Source organism: Lepidochelys olivacea (genome assembly GCF_965140295.1).
Source record: "Lepidochelys olivacea isolate rLepOli2 genome assembly, chromosome: 1".
NCBI lineage: Eukaryota > Metazoa > Chordata > Testudines > Cheloniidae > Lepidochelys > Lepidochelys olivacea.
Window position 1 is genome coordinate 288,221,976 of NC_140411.1, and position 6,606 is coordinate 288,228,581.

Sequence of the window (6,606 nt, forward strand, 5' to 3'; positions counted from 1 at the left end):
CCCCCAACTGTGGTAAGGTCACTAGGTAGGGATTTTGGAGTGGCACAAGCTCCCATGAACCAGGAAGGCCTTAGGGAACCATCCCAGCCTAAAATGTGAGTAGTAATGTCTGGGAAAGGGTATGGTCAACTTGGTCAGAGGATGCACTGAATCATTGTAACCCCTCAGCAACCTCGGCTAGCAAGGTTCCTGCAGAGCTCTTTTTGCCTCCCTCGGGTATGGAGGAGCGGGGTGGGGGGAGGATACCCCTAAGGGAGAGCAATAGAGCAAACACCTCCTGTCTTTGGGATGAATCCTCCCTGGATATAGCAAATCTCAGTGGTAGAGGGAGATGTACTTTACAGCTCTCCGTGGCCGTTTCAGTGGATCTGCACTATGGAAACTTTATTTTATTTCTGCCTCCAAAATTGTAAAGTTCCGAGTCTGTGTCTTCTGAAAAACTGCACAAAGCTAATGGAGCAGTATCAAGCTGCTCATCTCATTATATGAAAATACTGGAGCACGCCCTGGAAAACCATCTGACACCACCTGTCCCTTATTAGTTATTTAAGTAGTGTCACTTGTGCTCAGTGCTTAATTTGTAATGACAGAGGTGTCGGGGCTCAAGCAATTAGAAGCTGTGGCTCAAGCACTTTTTTACATTCATAACTGATGCAACAAGCCCAGAGGTCCTGGAGCTATGAACTGCCAACCCTAGAGGTGCTGGGTCTCAGACCTGGCAAGCCCTGGCACAAATTAAGCACTGCTTGTGCTCAAAGGATCTACTAAAGGGCCTGTTTCTCAAGCAAACTTAGGCGTAAGTAATTATTATAAACAGTGATCTTATAATATCCTCATTGGTAGGAGCTCTCCTATGAAAAGCAGTCACTCTAATAGGATCGGGCCGTATGTTTTTTCCATGCCAGACCATTAAGTGTTAAAATGCTTTATTATATTTCACCATAGCCCACTGCCTGCCCACAAAACACACACACCATACAGTAATGTCTTTTGTGTTTTGACATCTAAGTGTCTTCTATCTGCTATTGTCGAAGAGGAAAAAGCAGATGATGATCCCAAATCATTTCCTTCAGAGACAAGCTGAATTAACAAAACATGCTCCTGAATCACTTTGTACCTAATGATGGGACTCAAACAAGAAAAATCTCTTATCAGAAAATATAGCTTTCCCCACTGGTCTACACAGCATCTTATTTCTCTCTCCCTCTGCTCTACTTTATTTCACTTTGCAATCATCTTGCTTCATTCATTTTGTGAAAGATTCTATGAAGAATCATGGAGCACTGAATGGCATCCTCCTTGTCTCATTGTCTGTCACGTTTCACAGCTTCCTGTTAACACCATGATTCCTGAAAGACAGAGTTCATCTGACTTTTGGAGTGGGGAGAGAAGCTCCAATCATGCAAAGATTTAACTTCATCGCCATGAGTCAATCCATTGAAAGCAGTGGAACGACTCATGGGAGTAATACAAAACATGTTCATAAGACTGCAGGATTGAGGCAAGACTCATCCTCTTTTCTGAATCTCAGAGGAAAATGCTTCCCTCTTATTTGTTCCATTTGTGGGGACAGAAGGAAAGTGGTGAAAGGTTTTGGTGCCATCCAAACCATTAGAGAGACTCTTCATTCAGCTCAAAGGGGTCTTTTGGATGGCAAGTGGAGTTATAATTATAGACTAGAAAAGAGCAAGATCAGCAGCTGCTGTTGCTTGCGTCTGTTCCCTGCTGTAACTGACAGCAGTGAGGGACTTGGCAAAAACAGACTTCCAGAAGTGGAAAGACATTTTAACCCCTGTGCTTGTCAGTCCACTCCTCCAGGATAGTAAGCAAACCCCCAATAGCCTATGTTCCTACGGTGAAGAAGGAGCAAAGACACTATTTCATAACTGAAGGCTTCTTCACTGGGGACATTTGGGGAAAAGAAAGGGTCTGGGATTTTCCTTCATGTTTGGGCTGCCACATCAGAATAGCAGGTTAGTGTACACAGAACGTGCTTAATGGTTTGTTTTTTTAATTGAACTTAATCTATACCTTTGAATCCCTCTCTCCACTATAATATAAAGGAGGAAATAAAATGATAGAAAATTGATGGTTAATTTTGCATGTAGGCGATATTTATTTGTATATACTGTAATATATCTACAATGTTATTAATTGCCATCCTTTTCTACGATGGTTTCTATTTTAATTGTAATGCTTCCAATCCTGAAGTCCGGACCTGGACAAAACTCCCATTAACTTTGGGAGTAATGTTAATAGAACAACAATATTCTTTTATTTTTAGGCACCAATGCCAAAGGACTTCTGGTTGCCTTAGCAAAAATAAAATAAAATATAAGTCACAGTAACAGAGTAAATTCCAGAGAGGTAACCAATACTGAAGGGAAGGAAAAGCAGGATTACAGGTATGGGTCAAATTCTCTGTTGATGTAAATTGGTGCAGCTGCAGTGATATCAATGGAACAGTGCCAATTTACACCAGAAGAGAATTTTGCCCTATATCTGCTAATGAGGTAAATAATAATAAAATATCTGTATAAGATATTATATAGCACCAATCACCATAGTATCTAGTGCCTAGTATCTGCAAGAGCAAAGCCATGAACCATGAATTTCGGTCTTGTTTATACCATGTCTTCCCATTGCTATGTATTGTATTTTATATATTAAAAAAGTATAATGGAGACTATGAACATGTTCCCAGAGAAAAACACAAGTATAGTGCCAAATCTGTGCTTCTTGTGTTGTGAAACATTTATTTCCATATGAAGCGAAAGAAAATAGATATACTGCGATCATTCGCTCACCACTAGTCTAAAAACAATTATACTTAGTTTTACTAATACAAAAATAATGTGGTAGTGCTTTTTAGATAATATTCCTGAATGTATCCCTGCAGTATAAATCCTCCTGGGGGTACTCCTAGTTTCAGTCCCAGCTAGGGCTATACGTGTGCTAACTTGGCTTTCACAATTCCAATAGAATTTCACTGGAGTTCCCAGTAGAAAGATTTGTTGCCTCATTCATACCAGATCTCTCCTCATTATAACCACTTGGTGAAGTCACCTGTTTCGTTAGGAACTAGAATCGAGGCTGTCGACTTTTAATCTACACTCCCCATGCTGACCCCAGGCATTCCGGCATGCAAGATGTCACCTCTGCCCACTGATCAGCCAGGATGTGACCCCTTAGTTGCACTTATCAAACTTCAATCGAAAACCGGATGTGGAAAAAAATATCAGCAATAGCACATCTATCATTTAGAAGCCAAGGAATAATAACCATATATTCCCGGATTTTACAAACTGCCAGGCCATTCTCCACACAAATCAGAACTCTCAGGAGAGACCGTCGGTCAGAAATGGAATTCTTATGGGTGTCCTTTCCCCTTGTTTACTCCCCCTATGAATAAAAGAAGAAATTAGCAATTTTAAAGCTAAATTTTCATGACTTATTTTTATGCTCAGCATCAGAGGCCTAGCCAAGTTGTCCACTATAAGGCAGCACTCATGGTTTGATAGTTTCTCTTTTAAATTAAAGAAAATAGCCTACAGTGGCATAAAGAAAAACATGCAAGAGTGACATTTATGCTAGAGCAATGCAAATGACTTTATACAATCATTAACTGCTACTGGGTCTTATCCACTTCCTTCCTAAAATGCTGTGCAAAGTTTTCCTCTCCATATCTGTACTTGTCACCAATATCCATAGGTGCATAAACAACAAAAAGAGCTATACAACACTTTGACAAAGTCAATAAGAAAACATTCTTACCACCACCAAATATAAGTGTAACCCTTCTGCCCGTCAGAGTTGGCAGCAACAAGGGCCGGGTTCAGTATCTAGGGGTTCCATTCCAATAACACAATGCAAAACCGGATCAAGCCCCTACCCAGTGACCTGGGACAAATATATACCACCCCCCACTGGGCACCTCTAAGAAGCAATACTTCCCCTCTCGCAAGCACAGAGTCAGAATGTAGCAAAAGCCTTTTTTTTTTTCCACTGAATGCATCCGATGAAGTGAGCTGTAGCTCACGAAAGCTTATGCTCAAATAAATTTCTTCGTCTCTAAGGTGCCACAAGTACTCCTTTTCTTTTTTAGAGAGAAATAATGTGGTATTATGTTAGGGAAACACCACCAAAAGGATTCATACCACAACCCATGAGCAAAACCCATCCCAAGCAAATTGGGCCATGTCCTTTCCCTTTGGTTCTTGAGTCCAACAACCCAAAAGTCTCTGTCTCTGGTCAGTGCAGCCCCAGAGTTCGAGAGTTTAGCTGCAGAGTTTTACCTCCCAACCTGGATGGAAATGGCAGGGTTAAGGGGCACCTTATGTGGTCCAAAGCAGATTGCACCACCTCTCCATGGGCCCCTGCTCCGCTCTACCAGCTGTCCCACGAATCGCTCTGCTCTGCCAGCCCCCACACATGAGCTGCTCCAGCCGTCCTGCAAACTGTTCCGCTTCACCAGCCACTCCGCTCTGCCAGCTGTCCCATGAGCTGCTCCAGCCGTCCCACAAACTGCTCCACAATATATCTTCAGGCTCCCCCACTACTTAACACAACACTCTGTGATTTCAGCGCTTAGTAATTTTAGCTCTTTCATGATTTCAGCTTGTAGTAGGGGAGCCTCAGTGCTGGTGCACCATTGGCTCAAAGTGAATTCAGCTCAGCAGCCTGTAACTAAACTCCTAATGGAATCAAAATTAGCTCTGACATTCCACAGTGGAGGAAGAAGGAGGTGCAATTGGCATGTAGAGCCCTCACCAGGGGCCCATACCACCAGGTAGTAATACCGGTCCCCAGCCTCTCTCAATTCACTGAGTTTTGGAATCCATGGGGGGAGGAATAGCTCAGTGGTTTGAGCATTGGCCTGCTAAACCCAGGGTTGTGAGTTCAATCCTTGAGGGGGCCATTTAGGGATCTGGGGCAAAAATTGGGGATTGGTCCTGCTTTGAGCAGGGGGTTCTACTAGATGACCTCCAGAGGTCTCTTCCATCCCTGATATTCTATGTCCCTTGCCTAGCAAGTACTATTTAGTCAATGGTGAATCCCTTCATCATTACAAAAGGCCAAGTACAGTTCCACTGTCCTTGATTCACATAATCAGGATAATAACAATTTATTCTTCCTCCCCAATAACAGAGAAACTGGGGATCCCACAGCAGCCAAAGTGACCATTTGGGCAGCTATGGGCTCATGCTAGGCGAGGTGGGTGTACCTATGCAAATGAGATCATCCCCTGAAGTTCTTTGCCACAACTCACCACCAGATGTCAGGGTGGAGCTCATCCTGCCTCTGCTTACATCAGCTAAATTCCTAGTCCTCCACTCAGCCTGCTAGGGTTGCCAATTTTGGCAGGACATATTCCTGGAGGTTTTATCACATGACATAATCTTTAATTAAAGATTAATCTTTAATTCCTGGAGACTCCAGCACAATCCTGGAGGGTTGGGAAACCTACAGTGTGCTCTGGTGCAGACCTGAGAAAACAGCTAGTCTTGGACTATAACCTAGCTTGGGCACTGCACTGTTGGAGTAGAAGAAGGCATGAGGACCCACTAACGAGAATGTCCTACCACCAGCCACTCAAATATCAGGAAAAAGAACAAGGAGTACTTGTGGCACCTTAGAGACTAACAAATTTATTTGGGCATAAGATTTTGTGGGCTAAACCCCACTTCATCAGATGCATGCAGTGGAAAATACAGTAGGAAGATATATGTATACAGAGAACATGAAAAAATGGGTGTTGCCATACCAACTCTAAGGAAACTAATCAATTAAGGTGGGCTATTATCAGCAGGAGAAAAAAAAACTTTTGTAGTGATAATCAGGATGACCCATTTCCAACAGTTGACAAGAAGGTGTGAGTAACAGTAGGGGGAAAAATAGCATGGGGAAATACTTTTTACTTTGTGTAATGACCCATCCACTCCCAGTCTTTATTCAAGCCTAATTTAGTGGTGTCCAGTTTGCAAATTAATTCCAGTTCTGCAGTTTCGTGTTGGAGTCTGTTTTTGAAGTTTTTTTGTTGAAGAATTGCCACTTTTAGGTCTGTAGTTGAGTGACCAGGGAGGTTGAGGTTTTTCAAAATTTGCAATTTTGTTCAATCTTTTGTTCAAAATTTCAACAGAAAAAAAACAGAAGAGACATAAAATGGGAGAGGCAGTCCCTAGATCACATTGGGATGTATAGATCATACCAGAGCTGGCTGAAAATGGGCAGGGAAATGCATGATTTTGTTCTTCTGTTTTTTTTCTGTTGAAATTTTGAACAAAAAAATTCAACAAAATTGCAAATTTTGAAAAATGTCATGCAGTCCTAGTCAGTCACTTGAACCAAGGCTCAGAGCAAGTGGGACGCTGGTAGAATCTTTGAAGAATAGGTGTTGTATGCTCCAGGTAGCGGACGCTGCCAAGCAGGTAGGCAGGAAGGCACATCTGCCCCAGCTGGAGCTTCTGGGTGGTCAACCCCACATAGATAGCATTGCAGTAATCCCATCTGCAGGTCACAAAGACATGGCTAACTATAGCTATATATGGGACTACTAAAGTTAAGATACACTCTAAAACAGTCAATTTCCTGCTTGTTTTTACTTTT